This window comes from Fundulus heteroclitus, unplaced genomic scaffold (assembly GCF_011125445.2).
Source record: "Fundulus heteroclitus isolate FHET01 unplaced genomic scaffold, MU-UCD_Fhet_4.1 scaffold_676, whole genome shotgun sequence".
Lineage (NCBI taxonomy): Eukaryota > Metazoa > Chordata > Actinopteri > Cyprinodontiformes > Fundulidae > Fundulus > Fundulus heteroclitus.
This window is the reverse complement of record NW_023397117.1, coordinates 1-22,230: the sequence shown is the minus strand read 5'-3', so window position 1 is coordinate 22,230 and position 22,230 is coordinate 1. Positions and strand designations below refer to the sequence as shown.

Genomic DNA, 22,230 nt, shown 5'->3' with positions numbered 1-22,230 from the left:
TAACCTCAAATAAACATGCAAGCATATCGAGTTTTATTATTATTATTATTTATTTTTTATTTTTTTTTTAATGTTGGCGAGACGCTACCGCGGCAAGGCGGCCGCGGCGGCCGCCTCGCCAAGATAGCGCTGCGGAAAGCTTGATGTTTATACTTTCACTGTGTTAGTCATTGTTTGTACTGCCGTTTTTTCGACTTTTCGTTGCGTTCGCCTGTCTGCTAAGCTCAAAACAACCGCGCCTGGCTTGACAGAGAAACCAGAACAGCTGAGCATCTTTACGACAGTGCACTTTTACTTTCGCCCTCTGGGGGGAGCCTCGCTGGAAAATCAACCCCGGTTGCATAGTATACCTTTAATGCCTTGATACGATCACTGAAATATATACAGTATTATTTATTACAACATGTATAAAGTGACAGCTGAATATAAGAATAGGGGTTTTGTGTATGGAAGTAAGTCTGTAAGTACCTTGATCCAAGCATATTTTAGCACATTTCAACGTAAAATGAAAGTGATAAAATTACTGTAGCATCGTGTGGTATGAGACTAATGACCTTGATGATGTTATGCCAGAAGCTCACTGAATATGATTATTATTATTAATTATAATTTGGTATTATAATTTTAATGAGTCATTCAAACTTAATTAGTAGCTATGACAATATGATTCAAATGGTAGTGATGCTAGAGCTATAAGCTTATAATGATTTATACTACTAATGCATTTATTAATTAGCTGTTATGAACTTATTTATGCCGGAACCAGATTATCTGATCGGCTCCTGACCGAAGAGATTTATCCGGCAAGCTATGAGAACCCCAATATAACTGCAATTAGAGTTTAAATCCTTATTCCTTATCACCAATCCAATGATAATGTCTCTATGTTAATATCAGATGTTAACTCAAAAGGAGATAATTATGAATTCTGAATAACCATGCAACTGTGAATTGGAATGAAAACAAACAATTACTATTCCACAGTTGTTGTTTTTATTGAACCAAAAGCAATTCCCTGTTACATTAATTCTCTGATTCAACAACCTTGGAATTCTACTCGCTACTAAACTAACATGCAAAATATATGTGGAAATAAAGTCAAAAATGGATTAAAATGAGAGGTAGCAAATCTTAGTTCAACTCATAGTTGTTTAAACATCATATTCAAGACGTTGACATTGGACGTTGTAGCGTTGAAAGGCAGAAAACCGCTTTGAGAATCCAGACGGACACCTCAATGTTTTCCAATAAGCTAGTTCAGCTTAGCTAGCTACACCATACCTACCCAAGATGGCAGCTATGACGTCACGTCACCTACGACCTTACGTGATGTGTGAGGAGGAGGTCCTAATAGACCCTTTTCACAGTGACGTCATGCAACTTCCGTTCTGCGGTGAAGCAGGGTATCTTTACTTCCGCTTTCTCCGCGAGCAGTGTTTTTACATAGGGAATTCACACAGTCCCTCACCAATCTACCAAAATTTTGTTTGGGAAACGTGCACAGACTGGCACAAAAGCTTTTGGCCACACCAGCCTCCAAACTCGACAAAGATTACAAGTTCTTTGTGGAACAATACCTTTTCGATTATTAAGGTAAGAGCTTTGTCTTCTTAGCTCTGTTGTTAGCATAGATGCTAGGATAATGATAGCTATGCTACCAACAGGACTTTTGTCATTTATTAGTTTACTATTTCTCTATTACATTGCTATGCTAGCTTTATTGCTATATCAGCTATTCTGTTTCACAGCTTTTAGCCAATGAGTCACACCGGGGATATAGTTTATGTATAATGTTGAGCCTTTTCATACTTTGTTTTAGAACAGTGTCAATGCTGTTGGCCACTTGGTCACAGTTAGATAAGGTGACCAGATTTCTGAAATCAAATCTGGGGACATTTCTTGCTCGTACATAAAAAACAATTCATCTCATCAAGACGAAATTAGGAAACGGGGACAGTAATGGTTTCATTTATTTTTACATATTTATTAATATTTAAACAACAAAAATCAAGTGTAAAAGCCAGGAATGTGCCTCTCCACACTTTTAGTATATCCTAAGATTAATAAAATTAATAAATAGTGTTAATAGAAAACTAGAACTGTGTCTTTGGGTTGGGGCAAAGTGATGGGGGTGGGAGTGGAGGGGTCTAAGGTGGTTAGCAGGGTTTTTCAATTTTGTGTAGCCCAAAGAGCTCTGCCACCTCCTAAGGGTAGAGTGACATGAGGAAAAGAAAAACCAGTAAATACAAACATTTAGAGTGTGGCTCTCTGTGAAGACAGAGTTCCTCCACCTTTTAAAAAAGTGCAACAAATACTTATTCTGCTCATGTCTACATACCTATGAGCAATAGGTTTTCTGCATTAACATAAAAAAGAAGTAGAGGTCAAGCCCGCACGTAAAGGGTGATACATGTTTCTTATTGTCACCTGGCCACAGCAGGGGCCTGTGCATCTCAAATAAGCAGATTAATTTATTTCCATAATGGGCTATAAGCACAGCTCCACTACTTCCTGAACCTCAGCAGCTCTTTTGTTTCCTTTCTTTCTTTACTGGACAAGCTGATTAATCCAGGTGTGTCTGGCTGGTTACTGAAGTCAGACACACCTGGATTAATCAGGAGCTGCTGAGCTTCAGGAAGAAGTGGAGCTGTGCATGGAGCCTGTTTGGGACAAGAAAATGGGTTTTGGTGTTGTGAGGTGAAACAAAGGCACAGACTTGGAGACCCCTTGGATCAGTGTGCAGCATGAGCATGTATAAACTTACACAAAGTGTGTATAACTACATTATGTGTATGGTAGTAGTTGATGTGCCAGTATATTGTTTTTGCTTCTATAAGGTAAGTTAACTCCGGTCAGTGATTCAGCTAACATGAGATCATCTCTGGTTTCTTCAAGGCGTTCTGTGTCTGAAGAGCCATCAGCCCCGGTATCCAGAACTCTGGATAAAATAAGAGGAGAAGAGAATGTATTATGGGCAGAACTGACATTTTTAAGACACAAGAAAAAATACAACTAATCTGACTCTTCTTTCTGCCACAGCTAGGAAAGTGCAGTGAAACTCATGTTCAGTGCAGAGACTCAGAAAGAGGTTATATCCTCAGACAATTAGGCTTCTCAACTCAAACCTGAGTCACTCTGTTTTACATAGCAAACTTCACACACTACATTACTCACTACGTTACTTTATCACTTAAATCATGTCAACGCTTTATCACTTGAACTTTAATAATACTCTAAGTAAAATTTTATCTCTTCTCATCAAGTGTTCTTTCCATCAGTGTTCCTATTTTCCTCCACCCATTTAATCTCCTTTCTGACTTCCTATCCTCTTCCTCTCTCCTCTTGTATCAATCTTACATTATTCTAAAACAGACATTATATAATTAAAATCAGTTCCAAAAACATTAGAATGTACAACATGAAAACTTCCAGTTATTATTTTTATTATATCATCTAATTAAATACTACAAATCGAATTACCACAATATTAGGAGCTACAAGCAAAAACGACATAATAAATGGACATTAAACAGGTGGTTATCTCTTCCTCCATTATTCTCAGATCATGTAGATCTTGTTTCATTCAGTTCTCCTGTTACTGACTCCTATTTTTTCATGAGGAGCTTTCATATATCCAAATTGAGCAGTAGAAAAGCTAAACCTAAGCCTGGAAGTCTATGCTCATAAATCAGCAAAACATCTAGTAATAACTCTACTTCCAACTATCTGAAATATAAACTAAAGATTTCCAATCAGTTCTAAAACATCTTTAGAGGAACCCTTGTTGATCCCTGGAGAACCAGCGTACCAGTTTAGCGCCTTACAAGGAGTTTTCAATTATTCTGTTACATTTTATCCAAGTGTCTTTTACTGATGTGAGCAGCAACTCGTGGTCTTGTCTTACTTTTTATTGATAATTTTTAACTTGGACAAAAACCAAACATTTATCACAGGATCAGCCCGATCAAAATACTTACCATGACACAGGGCAGCTCCCCTTGTAACAACGAATTTCCACTTCTTCTTCTTCTGTTTTAAAAGTGGTGCGTTCTTCTTCTTCTTCTTCTTCCTCTTTGTGTTTTAATGGCATGTGACATCCAAAAGGATCATTACCGCCATCTAGTGGTGCGCGCAGCGCACGCAGTTACCGCAACACTTATTCCCCCTCGATAAAATCGGGGACATTTCCGGGGACAGCTTTAGCCGGGGACAGGTGGTCCAAAACGGAGACAGTCCCCGGAAATCGGGGATGTCTGGTCACCCTACAGTTAGAGCACGCTGTCACAGGTCTGTGAAGAAAAATGAGGAGCCTCATTCCCTTCAGCTTTTTCTTTTTGTGTAGTATTTTACTGCGGTTGCAGACTTTGCAGTATCACACAAAGTTCCTCTGTGGGTTCAGTGTGTTTCTCAGTCTCGTCAGTAGATTTGGAGCCTCAATTAATAAAATAATTCTGCCTATTCCTGTTAAAACTGCGATAGTTTAGGACATCAAAGACTGAGAAAGACGCTGTCAATAATGTTGCATGCACACTAATAATCAGTTTATTATAGTATTTATGGATTATGCTGCTGTCGGGGCAAACCCCTTGTGTCCTATACTGGTATTTTTCAGGAACTGACCAAAAAAAACATGGATTTTAAAAAACTTCAGACATCACACTTCATATATTTTAGTTATTTATTACATAGATACTTCATAGCAGCTCTGTCCATTTTACCCTTTACCTGTCCTGTTTATCCTGCTGCCTTGCTCCGGTTCCCCTCTGCCTTACAGAAGAGCCTGCTGCCGAGCTCTGGTGGGTTCTACCCTGAACTGTCAATTCTCTGCCTAGCTGTAGACCCTGCTGCGTGCTCCTGGTTCCAAGAAGTCTCTCTCCGGTCCGTCAGCTCCTGCCAACCCCATCACCCTGTTCCCATGCAGTTCTACCTCGCTGGTTACATCACCCTCCATCCCATCAAACCTTCAATAAAGACTTTCATTTTAAGTCCCGTGTGTGGTTCTGGGTTCATCCATAGACAAATTGTGACAATTAGACTTAGACTTAGACAACTTTATTTGTCATTTTGTATGCACAGAGTGCGTACAGAACAAAATTCCGTTTGCATACAGCTTGAGAATTACAGTAAATTACAGGACAAAGTGCAGCAGTGATTTAACAGTAAACAATTGAAATGTAAACAACGCAGGAGAAAGAGACAGTGTGCGATAACAGTGTACAGGTAAGTATTTTTAAAAACCATTTATGTGCAGAAATTAATTAATTTCTCAGATTAATTCCTTTCATTAACAAATTGATTTTGACAGCTCTAATAAAAATGTATGTGGTGACCCACTGAAATTATCTTGGGAAAACTCAATTATCTTAAATAAATAAAGATGGAGTTTAATTTGTTAAAGACCACTTGCAGAAACGAAGGTCTCCTCGGAAGAGAAGTGCTGACTGCAGACTTAAGTGCTTCCGCGAAGGATTTTAAAATTTGGCTGTCACCCAACAGGCTCCTATTTCTAGTCCCCAAAAAAGCCTAGGTTGCTCAAGCTATAAGGTTCAAAGCCCAGTAATGTTGCAAGGGAGTACACACAGACTCTGGTAAACTTTTCTGCACTCCACCAGAGCTAAGTTTGGACCTTTGCTTTCAAGTAGGCATCATAGGTGGAGAATAAATGTGTACATAGAGACCTTCACAAATATCCCGTGATGTCGAAAGGAATTTTGTAAAGGAGCAAAAAGCATAGGATTAAGGCTGTGGTTTGTCTGATTAAGGCTGTGGATGAGCACAGAGATAATTGATGTTCCTCATTTATGCTTAATCTATGACTATGTGATCAAAAATAGTTAAAGTTTTTGCTCAAGTAAGGGCTTACAAAGTTATCAGTTACAACTGCAAGCAGCTTTGTGAGTTTGCCTGTCAGTGGTGGTGTTTGGGGTGGAAGGGCCAGTACTGGGTTACGACTCTCAGCTGGGAAGAGAAGGCCCAGCTATGAGAGGGATGGCTTGCCACTGGTTTCTAAAAGGTCTCACTGTTATTTATATGCTCTGCTGTCTGGAGGCCAAAAGGGGACAAAAGAGAAGGAACTTGAAAACCTTATTTGCTGAGCGAAATTAGTTGAGAAACTGTTTAAAAGTGAAAACAAAACAGGAAATAAAAAATTATTGCAGTGGATGTGCAATGGTGTATGCACCATTGCACATCGTCACTCTTCTGAAACCCATGAATAAAAAGCAAATACCAGAGTAGATATTGCACAAAGTAGTAGAATAAAATCCAGCCTATTTACAGAAACATGGTAGTATAATATCCAATTTGCATGATAGTGCAGCAGCGGCCCGACATAACTAAGGCATGTGCAAGCTACAACACCATCTGGGAGACAGTGTAAACGTTTAATGATTGGATCAGAACCTGTGCAACAATTGCCATGATGTTATTGAGTCTGTTGTGAACAGCGTAAATTATACAGCTGGGAGGAACAACCTGCAGAAGCGCTCCTTAGAGCATCTGGGATGCAGCAGTTTGACACTAAAAGAGCTCTCCAGCTCTGCAACAGCTCCATGCATGGGGTATTGTCCACCAGTGATGGTATTAATCTTACAGTCCTTTGTCTCCCACCACCTGCACGGGATACAAAGGGGATCCCAGGACAAAGCTAGCCCTCCTAATGAGAATATCCAGCCGCTTCCTCTCAGCTACAGATAAGCTTTCTGCTCCAACAGACCACACCATAGAAGAAGGTTGACGCCTCAACAGAGTTACAGAAGGTATTCAGGAGTGTCCTCTGCACTCCAAAAGATCTCAGCTTTCTCATCAGATAAATTCTGCTCTGACTCTCTTGTAAAGAGCATCAATATTATGGCTCCAGTCCAGTTTATTGTTCAGGTGAACACCCAGGAACTTAGAGAGTCCACCATCACAACTTCAGCATCTGAAACTCAGCAAATGTTCTAATAAAAATAATTTCAATAGAAAATATTTTACTTTCCCTTCTGCTGTGCATTGGGAATTGGTTGTTTGAACACAAACCAGTTTTGTTTTTAAATAATTTAAAGCTAATTTGACCTCATTCAAAATTCCTTAAACCTTGGTTCTTAAATATACATAATCACACAAAATGGTGATATCGCTGCGTCATATTATTGGTTTCAATTTTAGTATCTGTTCCTATTTCCTGGAGTTCATTGGTTTTGCTTATTCTTTTAACTTATTTGTAGTAGTTTAGTTGAATGCTACAAGCTTAGTTGACAATTTTGTTGACTAAAGAAGTTTAACCGGATGATGATTTATTTTGTTAGTAAATTCTTGTATTTGGAGATAAATTGTTTGTGTTTGTTCTGTATATTTGTGCGTGTCTGCTATTTCACAACATCTATTGTTCTATAATACCACACATCTGCAGGCAGGTATTCTAATAGCTGACTGAGAATGATAGCCTTTGACTAGTATTTCAGAATAATCAGGCATTTCCCGGATTTGTTAATTTTTAATATAATTAAAATTTTTCTGCATAACATCGTTTGATAGTTATTAATAGCTATTCATAGTCAAACCAAACCTACTGGTGCACAACCAGAGATTCTTAGAGAAACCTCAGACAGACAAAGGGACAACACTTTAATTAAGGAACTATTTAATGAAGATAAGGTTAAACAAAAAGGAAAGATCCAACAAAATGATCTGGTTGCAGCTGCCTTACACAGTAAGCCTACACAATATATATGTTAACACAAGAGTCACTTCCTGTCACCGTGCATATTCCAAGAATTTAAGATTTCTGAGTTTTCTAAGAGTAGTACAATTTTCTAGGTTTTTATGTCTAATTTTGTCTTGAAGAAGGCAAATATGAAACATGACAGCAAATAAAACAAAACATAAAAATTAAAGATAATAATACAGAGAATAATAATACAGAGGCACAAAGATGCTGAAACTCCCAAATAGTTTTCTTAAGTAATCTGGAACAGTATATAGTTAAAAAAAATTTTCTAGGTCTGTGGACGTATGGAACAAGATAGGTGAGTAAGGTGACAGTATCATTTTCCAATTTATTTTTACATTAATAAAAACAAGCAGCCCATAAAAAGATCTTTACAGATTTTCCAATGAGTGTGTATTCGGTTGGTGAGTGAAAAACCAAAACACTGATGCCTAAAACATCTAAATCAACATGTGACATGGCAGATCAAAGATAAAGCATGTTAATGTGAATCAATGTAAAAACATTACTTTTGATAGTCATTGCCAGATGTTCTTTGATAAAAATAGTCAAACAACCTAAAAGTAAAACTGGATCGGACCTGTCTTTTTAAAACTGGGTCTAAAATGATAAATGGCTAAATGGCTAAAATAAACCCCCAAAAATTGTGTTTTTGATTTTAACAAACAAAATAAAGGTAATTTAAACTCACAAAGTGTTTAATTTAATTTAAGACTTAATTTAGCCAAGGTAAAAATAACCGTTCCACCTTGGTGGTAACTTTGTCTGGAAACGCACACATCAAAGGCCATACCCTGGACTTCATCCCCAGGACCTCTGGCTCTGGCATCAACCTCTACAAGTTTTCAGCAAAGGATTTTTAAATCGCTGATTATTTCCTCCATACATTCAACATTTATCTCTGTTTCTCCATAACTAAGACTCTGCAAGTTATCTCATTAAAAAATAGGGGCATTAAAGTGGATATCCTTTCCTCTTGCACCTCTTTATGATAACTGTTTGAATAACATTCTAAACTGTCTGCCCCCTGTTTTACCGCTGCCCTCTGAGTTTTGTCCATTTCTTTGTGAATTGTTAGTCTAGTTTTCTTTTGAAGAGGTTCAAGTTGACAACATTTACCTTACATGTACCACACAGTACAGTAAAATGAATTAACTGCTCAAATTAAATACAGTTGCTATTGTGATATTATCTGTTCCAGTGAAGGTAACTTCAGGACTTTGTTTTCACAGTTCAATAACATTGTCCAGCCATCACATACAACCCCCCCCCCCCCCCACCTGTTCTCAAACGACTCATCACCTCTCTTCCTTTTGAAATCCTTTATGTCAACTATTTTCCAGTTTTCTACTTTGAAGCATGCTCTAGCATCTCCAACATCAACTGTAAATCTAAATCTTTCACTTCTATGCTTGATCCATTCCCAAAAGGCCTAATTAAGCCCTGCATTCAAGTGCTCCACCTATTCAAAACTGCCATAATTCACTCATCACTTACCTCTGGAATTGCTCTTACCCTCTTCAAAATCGGAATTATCACTCAAATACTGAAGCTATCTAGCTCAGATCCCAACAACTAAAATACTCTCCCCCCATTTCAAAATTAGCCTTTATCTCCAAAGTACTAAAAAACTGAGAAAAAACAGTTGCTTTCCAACTTCACTCCCATTTTACAAATAACCTTTATAAAGAATTACAGTGTGTTCTTCGTACGCACTACAGTAGTTAAACCACCCTCATAAAAATCACCAACGAGCTTCTGATGGCAGCTGACACTGGATTACTTTCCATTCTCATTCCTCTGGATCTGTGTGTTGCCTTCGATACAATTTCGAACTCCATCCTTCTCCACAGATTATCTTCAACTGGAATCACATACACCCCCTTGACATGTTTGATTCTTACTTTACTGGCCACACTCAGCTTGTACAACTTAAATCCTTTAGTTCCCGTCAACATCCTTTGTTACAACCGGCTTTCCCCAGGGCTCTATCCTTGGACCCCAACTTTTTCTTATCTACCTTCTTTCCCCTTCATAGCCATCTTCTAGAACTTTAACATCCATTTTCACAATTATGCAGATGACACCCAGCTCTGTCTTTCTTGTAAGCCAAATACAATGCAACTGCCCTCTTGCCTAGACCCCCGCTTATCTAAAATAAAATCTTCCCTTCATTTCCAACTTTCTTAAATTAAAAAGTGAAAAAACTGAGCTCCTCCCTGTAGGAACCAGATCTGTGTTATCCAAAGCTGACAGTTCCTTCCTTTCACTTGATAGTTCTACAGTCTCCTCCTCACCTCAGGTTAAGAGTGAGGGTGTCATCCTCAATAGCACTAAAGCCTTCACCCCTAAAATCAATAACATTTCCCATTCTGCTCATTTTCATCTACACAATATTAATTGTCTTTGTCCCTCTATTTTCCCTCAATCCATATATACTTGTGTCCAATACTATTGCAACTTCTCACATCGATTACTTAAATCTTTTACTTTGTTGGTCTTCCTCAAAAATCCCACTGTTAGCTTTAACTGGTTCAGCATGCAGCTGCTTGCATTATTAACAAAAAACCCTGTTTTCATCACATCACTGCAGTCTTACAGCAGCTCCACTGGCTCCTGGTTAGATTCCTAATACAATATGTTGAAAATTGACTGGGTGAGCTGCACTCATGCAGACTATGATTCTCCAGATAATTTTTGTATGGGTGGGAGACTTCAATAGAGCTTTGGTTTCATGTTTAAAGCAGACAAACAATAATAATACCAACTATCAATAACTGGAAATTATTTATAGTTCACGTAGAAATATTTCATTAGAAGCAAGTTATTTTTCCTTCAATTTGTACTTCTGATTGAATTACGGTTCAATTTGTTTAATTGCAGTTTCTACATAATTCATTTTACTTCATTTTACTTTGACCTATGTCATTTATGTTGCAGTATATTGTGAATTTTTTTTTCTAATATAATATAGATTTTTTAGATGACTTGATTAATGCATAAACATTTGTTGCAGAATAACCTAGAACCATTGCATTTCTCACTGTGTTTTGTTTGTTTATCTGTGCTTTACCTCAGTAAAACAAGGAACAGGACCACAAACAGAACTACAATACCACATAATAACAAAATAGGTAATAATCTCCAAAGCCAACCCTTTTGAACATGTGGTTCCAAATATTTTTGGATTTGATAGACGGCCTCCGTGTTCTTAGAACAGGTGAGTAACCCTGGGACACTTTCATGGAAGAGAACATGAACTTCCAGGTCAATATTTGGATATATATCTGACCACTTCGTCCCAGCAGTTGAGTAGTCAAGATCTCTGGTGTGGTGCATCAAGACTAGGATGATCCTTTCAACCACTGCAGAAAAAGGAAGAGGATTATCAGATGACCACTTAAAACGACATAAGCATCACACCCCAAATATTTTTTCACAGAAGGAATCCTTGTTGGACTCCTATTAACTATTAAACCAATCTAAATTTAATATTTAGAGTGTAATTTCGGAAATAAAAAGTGTCTAAATTCATGTTTCCAAGAAGGCAGAAAGCTAAAAACTACCCTCTAAGCTTAAATCGTTGTCATTGGGCCATAAATTGAGAATTTAAGTATTTGTTCGTATTATACACAGAAGTAAAGTATATCAACACTGGTGTAAAAAACAAATTGTTGCACGTACTATGAAACCAGGATGACTCAATGGTGAATCTAGGATCTGTCATGTCATTGTCACCCCCCACCCCCACCAAGCAACACTCTATCTTAGTCAGCAGCAGAGCTGTCATGTTTAAATCAGTTCTAAATTCTTGTAAATCAGGCCATTGTCGTCAAAAGAAATTTGACCCATGACTTCAGCTCCACATATGCTGTAACACAAACCCTGCTATGAGTAATTTTACTGGATAATACCAGTTTGTCTCCCTAAAAACATAAGGTGTAAAACTGTAAGAGACAAGAGTAACTCATGACACATTTGTAACCTAAAATAAAGGTTTTCCTTAAATCTTTATCTAAACATTATAATATTTGATCAAAACATAAAATTATTCTGGGTGATATAAACCCATATAAATTATCCTGTGCAAACTTTATTGTCTAAGTCTAATAGAGGAATCTTCTGAATCTCAGGTTTGGTCACGGTTGGACAATGAGGGGGAAAGGTGATAAAGGTCACAAGGGTTGCTGGTGCCTATCTCCAGCATTCACTGGGCGAGAGGCGGGGTACACCCTGGACAGGTTGGGAGTCCATTGCATGGCAACACAGAGGCAGACAGGACAAACAACCAGAATTTAGAGAAGCAAATTAACCTCGCATGCACAGGGAGAACCAGTGTTGTAGTCAAGTCACTATGCCTCGAGTCCGAGTCCAGTTTCAAGTCTCCAGTGTTTAAGTCCGAGCCAAGTCCAAGTCATTAAAAAAAATAAATAAATCTGAGTTGAGTCCGAGTCAAGTCACTATTGATCCAAGTTCGTTGTAGGAACATGCCGTGACGTGTGATGTATGACATGAAGCAGTAACATTCCATTGCACTAATAATGGCGTTCTGCGAGCGAGCTATTTTTAGAATGTGACGTCATATCACGTACAGGGCAAATATGCGTTTTTCTCCACTCTTGTAGTTACCCTTGGTTTTACTCGGTAAAACGACTGCTTTTTCCAAGTCTAAGATGTCTCCTAACCATGGTTTTTAAACATTGTTGTTATGGAACGTGCAACAGCGACTCGAGGTACGCTGATAGGCCGCATATGAAGGATGTTAAAGCCGCAAGCGGCGTCGATCGGCCCTCGCAGCCAATCGCGCTCCGGCCTATTGGCCACCGCCGCGGTGCCGGCCGGCGGGGTTCGCGCACCGCCACGGCTCCGGCCCATGACTCACAAAAAATCTGGTGCAGATCGGTCGATGCAGCGAGGAGATACAGCCGTTGGATAATGATAATGCATTTGGCCACCGGACCGGACTAAATTGTTCGGCGGGCCGGACAATTTATACCGATTTCTGGACGGTGACTACAAACAGAGCTAACAATCTGTCATGTCCCTCAATGTTTCTATTCATCTTTAAGATCCTCTTGATTAGTTATGACAAGCTGTGGTTGTAGACCAGCGCCAGCCAATATATGTGGAATATATGGACTGATGTCCACATATTCTTCTTCAAGCTTTTCTGGTAGAGAGCAAAATTCAGGGTTGCATCCATCACAGCAGGTCACCCATTATTCCATCCATCCATGTATTCTCTTCCGCATAACAAAAAAGTTGTAGGCATAAAGGGTTAGGCAAGGAAAGCCAGACATCCCTGTCCTCAGCTACATCCTCCAACTGATGCTGGAGGAGCCAAAGGGGTTCCCAGGCCAGATGCAACACATAGTACAATCCCCCCCAGTGAGTTTTGGATCCCCCCACCATATAAAAAGTGAGTAATTGGAATTTTATCAGCAAAATGTAATAATTGTGTTTGTCCCTGATTCCTTACTTTGTGGATGATGGCTCCCAATTACCCTGGGAGGCTTAAAAGTGTTACAAATACCTTTGTAACTTTTCACACAGAAAGATATCAGTCTCAATCTATTCATGATATCAGTTAAGTAACAGAGGGTTGAGGTGGGGTTTGTTCTTAAATCAGATTAATGAATTTTGGAAAGTTCCCCCCTCCCAACATAATTAATAAAATTATTTGACATTGGATTTATTTTGTCTGACCTTTTTAATTGTATGAAGACCTGAAATATTTGACAAAAAAACAGAAGACATACTTTTTCACAGCACTGTGAAGGTGTATATACTGTATACACTTGAAGTGCCACAGTGAAATTGTTTCTCTTTTTTTAGCAGAAAGAGAAAAATTATATGAAAAAGTTGATCACTTACATGGCACGTTTTGCATGGCTGCCTCCACATCTGAGCCAACACGGGAGGTGATTGGGCAGAAAACAATGGTGCATTGTCCACCCTGGTTTGTTCCCTCCAGCCTAACTTTCCATTTCACTTGGTTCATCAGAGCTACATCAGCACCGAGGGTTTCCCCTTTAGTGATTGTTTCGACTTTAACTGGTTCTATTTAACAAAACATAAAGCAGAAAGGGCATGAGCACAGAACAAAACAGAGCAATCCGTATTTACATGAGCTGGGATGATCACTCACTTGAAAGACAGGGCATCTTGTAGCTTCCTTTAGAAACAAACACAAAGAACATGATAATGTCCCTCTGTGATTATGCAAGGCCTTTAAAAAAATACACTGTCCAATACTATATGTGTACTATTTCTAACTTGCTTGGTGCAATTTTATATGGTTTACTGTATAAGACAAATCAAGATTAAAAACATTTTATACAGATCCTAAAAGATTCACGTCATAAGCTGTCATTAGCCCTCTGGTGCATAGCGGTCACTGTAGTGGACAGCTACTAAAAAGCAGTGTTGTATAGTAACGAAGTACAAATACTTCACTACTGTACTTAAGTATATTTTGGAGTACTTTGTACTTTTCTTGAGTATAATTTTTTTTGATTACTTTTACTTCACTATATTTCCGAACTTAATTGCATACTTTTACTCCAATACATTTTCAATGTTTGGTTTAGTTACTCGTTACAAAAAAAAGCGAGGCATCAGCGTGCCCAATGGAACTGGAAGTGGATTTGTTTGTTTTTTAACCTCGGAGTGGCCATCTTTCAATTAGTACTATCTTTAATGTGTCAATCATACAATTCAACCAATCAAATCAACGACTGAAGGCAACGTGCTAGCCAATCACAGCTGGAGAGGGGCGGGTCGCTGGGTCAGACGTTCAGCCTTCAGAGAGACACCCTGGCCTCTGAAGGTGGTCACCGTCGGTGTCGGTGGAGCGGGATGGATATTCGGTCTGACTACCAAATAATTACAAGAAATGACAACGAAGCAAGCGAGAGCAAGCGAGAGTGAGCTGGAAGCAGTGCTATTAATTTCTGTTTGAAACGTCAGCATTGAAGTCAACACTGGAGTAAACATTCACGCTAGGAGGGTTAGCTAGACTGCTAGGAGCACAAGGAGCAGAACCAAGCAGGAAAACTCTGCCAAACTGAAAAAACTTGGGTTGCTGCAGGCAGAAGGGAACTCTGCTTTGTTCTGATCCTTGTGCTCCCTTCCTGCTGTAATTACAGAACCTCTGCTGGTATGAATTTTTCTTTCAGTGTTCAGCCTGACACCAGCGCTTATGTTTATCAGCATGTCTGCTTATTCTTGACTTTTGAGTCATAAAACAGCTCTACAGGTTGCCATATCTCAAGGATGGTTTCCAGGCCAAACCAGCATAAAACCTGTCCAACTTAAAAGAAAAAAACAAGTCCAAATCTCAAACTCTCTCATGTTAAAAGCACAGAACTATTAAACACATAAGAACATGCTGTTAGCGCACTACTGTGCTGAAGCAAAAAAAAAAACAAAAAACTTTGCGCTTACGACTCCGCACAAAATGTACAATCAGTCAACCAAATAACACACAAGATCACTTTAACAATCATGATATATCAACCGGAAAAAAGGAAAACTTTTATCAAAAGCTTTCCAACATGAGTTGTAAATCTACCTTAATATAAACTTAATATCTCTTACAGGATATACAGTAGCTCAATCAAACATTTCTCTTTCACAGCCATGAAATATTTCTAAGTTGATGAGTAGAACTCAACCCCTCTTGGGCGTTTACATTGACCAAACACTTGATTAACCATTATTCTTTTCTTGTTTTATTAAAACAATCAATATTATTCATTATAACTATTACTCGTTGATGATGTCAGATCCCGCAGATTCAACTTATTTAAAAAATAAAATGATCAGTAAAATGAACTCCCCCACCCAAACATAAAATGGTTTGACCATTAGGACAATGTGTGTGTTTGAGGAGGAGACAGAGAGAGCCATTCCTAGCGATAACAGAGACAGTGCAGGTGGAGAGGCTTACTGCCCGATTGGATAGTCTGTGCATAGTTGCTCGGGGATGGATCACAGCGTAAATTTCAATGATCCCATGTTATGGCCAACCAAATTGACTGATTCTGATCGAATGAATGTTGTGCGTTTAATGGCAAAAACAAAGCCTTTTTCAGAGATTCAGAGGGCACAGAATTCCCAAAGTATCTAACATATTCTACCTCCTGCAATGAAAGGGAAACAAATTGTTAAGGACTGGCTAATATACAGCAGGTCAAAAAAGGCCATATTTTGGCTGCAGTGCTTGCTGTTCTCTTATGAAGAAAAGATCAACTAGTGCACTAAATTCAATAGATGGGTTGAAAATATCCAATATAAAATACAGAGATTTCCAGTGCATGAAGTATACAGTTAATTTGACTTTTTTTGGTGTGTGTGTGTGGTGTGGTGGCAGCAGGTGTAGAGGGGGGGGGGGGGGTTAACTAAGCCTGGTTTATCACTTAACCATGTTCTTAGTATACACCCCCTTTGCATGCACTTGGTGTATAGCACTGACCTTACTTGAAGAAGGAAAACTGAAAGCTTACAAAAAGGTTGTGTTTTCTGTCTAAACTTGGTCTAAATTTCTCCTGCACTTGGTTGTTTATATTATTTTAAGTGAATTTGACTTTCAAAGTTTACCAAAATCTAAAAACTGTCGTACAAATTGCATTTGCTTTGTTTTACTTTTTACTTATACTTTTTATTACATTACTTGAGTACATCTATTTTTACAGTAATTTTCATACTTAAGTACAAGACATTTCAGATAGTTTAAGACTTTTACTCAAGTAACATTTCAGTCAGTGACTTGGACTTTTACCAAAGTCATATTTTGGAGAGATACTTATACTTTTACTTGACTCCGAGATTTCAGTTCTTTATACAACACTGCTAAAAAGTAAATATCTCTTTAATTCTATGGTTTCTATGGTAAAACTGCATATTAGTGTCTAGAATGCTCTCTGCTGCCACACACCATTGAGGTAAATTCAGTGGTCAGGCATTGTAACTGCAAGTAAATTTCTTCTGAATCCAAGATGGCCAACAAACAGCCACCCCTGTCGACCACTGCTGGCATATCCTCTCAATCCTTCTATGGTAGAAGACGGCTGGAACAGTGTCTCTGGCCAAGGGTGAGCTGGAACAGAGCTGACAAGTCTTCTGGCTGACTGAACAAAACAAAGCTGACACAGGAATACTGGCTGAAACTGAGCAGGAGTTGAACGCTACAGACAGGCAACGAGAAAAGAATGAGGTGGGTGTATATAGAGGTGACAACAGGTGGAAACAAATCAGTGATAATTGCAGCCTGACAGGTGGAACCAATCAGGCTGCGCAGGGAAGAGAGAGAGGGAGGCTTTCAACTGGACATTTTTAAAAACCCAGGAACAACTAAACCATAGATGACGATAATAATAAAGAAATTAAAACAAAAATGACTTCACTTAACAAACTAGTTCAATTATTACTGTGGCACAGCTAAAATATGATTATATAACATTGTGCGTTAAGAATTGACCGCCTCCGATTGTAGTCATTTGTCAAATGTAAAAAAGGTTTGTCAACTTAGTAGAGCTTCATATCATTATCACAACCATTCTTTATACTGAGGAGGGACCTTTGGCCTGACAAAACAACCAGCTGGTGTTCTTTTTTTTACGAAATTCTTTGAAAAAATTACATATGCACCAATATCGACTACATGAAATGGTTTATACAGTGATTTCATGGGACCTTTAAGGCTTCGGCTTTTTCATTAAACTATATTTTTTCCTGTACTTAACTTTCCATTACTGTACTTAGATACGACAGTCTCTTAACGATCAGGTGAATTAACAATGACATCTCATGGTTTACCCTCCTTGTTGTGGGGGGAAGCTTCTCTGTTCTGAAAAACTGCACAGTGATCAAGCTTTCTGGATCTTTCTGCATTAAAGTTTTTTTGAGGAACAGGACATGGCCATAATTATCAAAATAACATTAAATATATGCTTGAATTATATGACTTTTGTTACTCTGTCAAATTAATATTCATCATCAATGCAATTGTTAAAAAGCTCGATTGTTACCTTTGCGGTGTTACTTTTGGTGCTGCTGGTGCTCCTGCTGAGACAGTGACAGCCGCTGCTGGATTAACATGTCAGTAGACACTTTCACTTTCACTTATAGACTAACAAGCCACGTAGCTTACAGGTAACCCAACCAATCACATCAGGGCATTTACTGTGTAACAGCTCACTTGAATGTCTTATGTAAGTAAGGATAATAATGGCAAAAATTAAAACACAGTGTAAGTGATTTCATTCAATTTGCATCACTGGTGTAGATTCTACTCTTTTCTTTCTTTTTCGTACCATAATAAAGAATTTCTTCCTAGATGTGTGATTTCTGTTGTGACTTTGTTTGTTTTTTTCAAATTAATTTTTTCTTTAAAAGGGGATATATCATGCAAAATCCTCCTTTTTAGCACTTAATTATATTTTGCTATGTACTTGGAGTTAAGCAATTTTTAATGCAGTCTTTCCAGGTGCTGTATAGATATCTTTATGTCCTGTTTGGGTCATATTTTTCAAGCCATTCTGTTTACTCAATTCTGTTTTTTGACTATGTCACAGTATTTGCTGCTTAGCTCTAAAAAGACTTGCCAATTCTGTGAGTCTGACATTTTTTTGTTGTCCAAACTGAAGGATTTTTACTTCAAATAATTTTGGTTCCTGCCCAGCATGACTTGAAGTGCTGCAAAAGCCTCCTATTCACCTATGTCAGATAGGGCAGCAGGAAAGTAACAATGTTTCATTGGGTGTGTTAACTCAAACAATTCATTACTCTGTCCACCAGTATACCACAAAAATGGCCAAAGTGGGTGACCTCCGAGGCAGGTGGGGTGTAAAGTGCTTCATTTGCATTAAAAGAGAGGGTACCAAAAGAGTTGCTCTCAGGTGCAACAAAGAACAGGGGAAACAAAAAGCGGGCTGTGGAGCAATGATAACGAGAAATTCAGAACATAGCTTTGCAGTTCCACTTTTTATAGACCCCAACTGAATGATTAAAATGAGAAAAAGAAAGCAATACAAGCATAATGTCTCTCCTTTAAATATGTCTAAAGAAGTAAAGTGTCTTCATAGTAACCACCTTAATTAAGCAGCATTAAATTACACAAAATCATATGGTGCAGTGTGTTATAAATCTGTATGTGGGTCCTCCGTTTGTCGGTCGCGCTACCCGCTGCGCTATGAGCGCACCCTCAACTCTGATAATCTCTTCTCAACCTACTGTCCTCGCGCTCGGTTCTGTCTCTGCTCGCACGCAAATCTGCTTGCGCGCTTGACCTGCTCCTTCCACGCTTAACACCAGCTGTGCGCTCGCGTGGCTGTTTCTCCGCTCCGCTCGACTGTTTCTCCACTCCCTCGACTCTCTGTGTGCTTGCGACTTCAAAAACTGTCCACCTCACCAGCCAATTACAGACAGATTTCGTTCCATCCAATCAGAGTATGGCTTGCAAACACTGTATTCAGATGGAATAAATCAAAATGCTGCAGTTTTTGGCAGAAATGACTAAACATAAGGGTCGTATTGAAAAAAATAAATAAATAAAAAGATTAATATTTTAGCCTAAATATTTAGGCTAAAATATTTAGATAGAAATATTTTCTTGAGCTACTAATTGAGGTGCGAAAATACTGATTACCTTCACCTTTACACCAAGTGGCGGATACAGGCGGGGGTGCAGGAGGCGCACGCACCCCCTTTTGGAGACCAAAATTATTTTTTGAGAGCCCGAAATTTTAAACAGCGTTCATAGAATTAAGAATAATAGCCAGTACCTGTCATCTAGAACGCGCTGATGCGACTACGGATATCCAAGCATGAATTTGAATTGCTCACAGCTCAAGTCTCGCGTTATTACAACATGACGCGATTAGTCAGTGATACCACAATATGGCGTTGAAGCAATCATGGGGAGACGGTGAAACAGGAGATGATTTAAAGTGAAAGTCCGGTTAACAAGGAAAAATCTGGGGATTATTATCTATACCTAAAACTAATACGTTCCTGGTGATTTAATGAGTTTAGTGTTAATCAGTAAAGAAATAAAAACATAAATTTTTGACGCGATCACGATACTGGGGGCTGCCGGGCAATAATGGCCACCTGACATTACATCCTGTGACGTTTCTTAGCGGAGAGGCACTGCGCTCTACAAGCTAATTCAATAGGAAGTGTTGTACACAGCTGTGATCAACAACAATTATTTCGGATTTTGAGAGGAATTCACCATTGAAATTCAACAATGCACACGTGCATGGTAGTTGATGTTGCAATACATCGGGTAAAAGTGAAAAAAACATTAGTTTTTTCACCTTTCAGTTATGAGGCGGAGAGATATTCAGCTGGTGTCTGTTGTGTGGCAGTGTCACTTAGTTTAGAGCACAAGCGACTTCACTTTCAGAAACAAGCCCTGCAACCCACAACTCATGAAATTTACAAGCGACTTTAGAAAAAGGGACACCGAGATATTTCATCGGCAAGAACAACAAACTGAGAAGAATAACACAAAAATAAGGAGACGGCTGCCGCAGCAGACAGATTTAACTCACATCGTCCCTTTTTGGTCTCCTTGCCTCAAACTGGTATGGCTGTATTTCGTCAAAAGTCAGGTTGCTATCAAGAAAGTCTTATATATATTCCAAACTGCTATCAGATGATGATGATAAACCCATGGAACGCCCATCACTGTCGCTAATTAATCCATAACTCTCTGCCGCACTGGTCGTCACAATCTTGGATAATAGCGTGCAGTGACACTGTCACTACCCGATCCGCAAATGAGCTAATGGTACGGATCATGCTACCGGTACGGATCGGGTAGTGACAGACACATAACAAATAGAGCCTCTTCTTCTTTTTCTCTTTTTTTTTTTTTCCCCAGTGTCCTGTCTAGCAATATGGCAATAGGAATTGATGTCTCAATGCCAGATAGAGCTCGACAGATTTTGCTTTTACAAGTGGAGCGAATAGCTTTCGCCATAGTGCTCCACTTGATTTATGCTTGTAAATAGCTTTATTATGATTCCTGCAAGGAGAATTTCAAATTATATGGACATGACAATGGGAGAGTAAAGGAAGAACAAAAAGCGAAAGAGAAAGAAAAGAAAAAAAGAGTAGAAGTGAAAGAAAGAGGAGATAAAAGGGAGAGAATGATAAAACCTTCTCCGTCTGCTCCATCACCTGGAAAGAGAGATGCAAAAAGAACAGCACAACCAACAGACATAAAGCAACAGATACAATCGAATAACACCTAGATGCCATTGCTAAATCATATATATTATTATGTAAGCTGACATGTGTAATGTGATACTTGAAAAAAGAAAGTGAGAGAACATAAATAAATAAATAAATAAATTATAAGATTACTGTATATAAGTGAACACTTAATACCTGGGACCCAGCACCTGTGGGAGATGTGAGAGTACACTAGTTTAGGTGAAAATTATCCAGAAATAGCTTGATAGTGATTGTGGAGAACCGAAGACCCACCTTCCCCGAGCACAGAGGCAGGCGTCAGGGGACCCGTAACCCCGGACTCCCTAAAGCAGGTCGCCCAGGAGGGGCCGACACAGGATATCTGCAACCCCCCCCCCGCCCCCAAGGAAGGAGCAGAGACGACCCCGAGGAAATCCCCCAGCCACCGCAATGCCGACGCCCTCAAGAGCCGCGGGGACGAGCCCGTGGGCTCCGCCGGCAGCTAGCCCCGCTGAAGTGGTCCCGGCCATGGGCCCTGAGGGCCAGAGGCCCCAGGGGTGCCCCGCCCCCGCGACGAGGGCCCCCGGCCGCCCCCCGGGGGCCAAGCCCCGCGAAGAGGCCGCCGGGAGTGGGCCGGCGCACGCCCGGGAACCCGCCCCAAACCCGAAGCCAACCAATGCGCCAGAGGGCCAAGCGCCCGCCAACGAAGTGGAGGAGGGCAGGACGTGGGGGGATGGGCTCCGCACCTAGCGGAGACTTGAGATGTTCTTGGGAGAGGGAGCGGACCACACCCATACCTGGGAAAAAAATAAATAAATAAAATAGAAAACTCATTCACACCATCCCTCCCTTGTGCCCCACTCACCACACACAGAAAAAAACAAAAAAATCGCCCATCACTGTCGCTAATTAATCTATAACTCTCTGCCGCACTGGTCGTCACAATCTTGGATAATAGCGTGCAGTGACACTGTCACTACCCGATCCGCAAATGAGCTAATGGTACGGATCATGCTACCGGTACGGATCGGGTAGTCAATCAATCAATCATCAATCAATCAATCAATCAATCAATCAAATTTATTTGTCAATTACAATTTGCATTGCAATCGAAAAGTCAGTTCCAGTACAACCGTCCATCACATACACTTAACAAACAAACATTTGGGGGAACGATTGACTGAGGCCTTGCGTTGCCAAGGAAACGCAGCCAGCCAGCCGCTGCTAACAAGCGCAGCTGTCAAGGCCAACATTCCTCCAAACTGCCCGACCCCGACTAAACGGAGTTTACAGGCGCTGCCTTGAAACTCTCG

At 39.6% G+C, this 22,230-nt stretch overlaps 1 long non-coding RNA gene across 1 annotated transcript; it reads right to left on the bottom strand.

Annotated features, from left to right (window-relative positions):
- Nucleotides 1-9,028: 9,028 nt before the first annotated feature.
- On the bottom strand, nt 9,029-17,797 carry LOC105921842. The gene is made up of 4 exons (XR_001165542.3): nt 17,743-17,797; nt 13,860-13,886; nt 13,586-13,771; nt 9,029-11,076 (listed from the first exon to the last, which is right to left on the bottom strand). It is a non-coding gene; the product is annotated as an uncharacterized LOC105921842 (long non-coding RNA).
- Nucleotides 17,798-22,230: the final 4,433 nt, after the last annotated feature.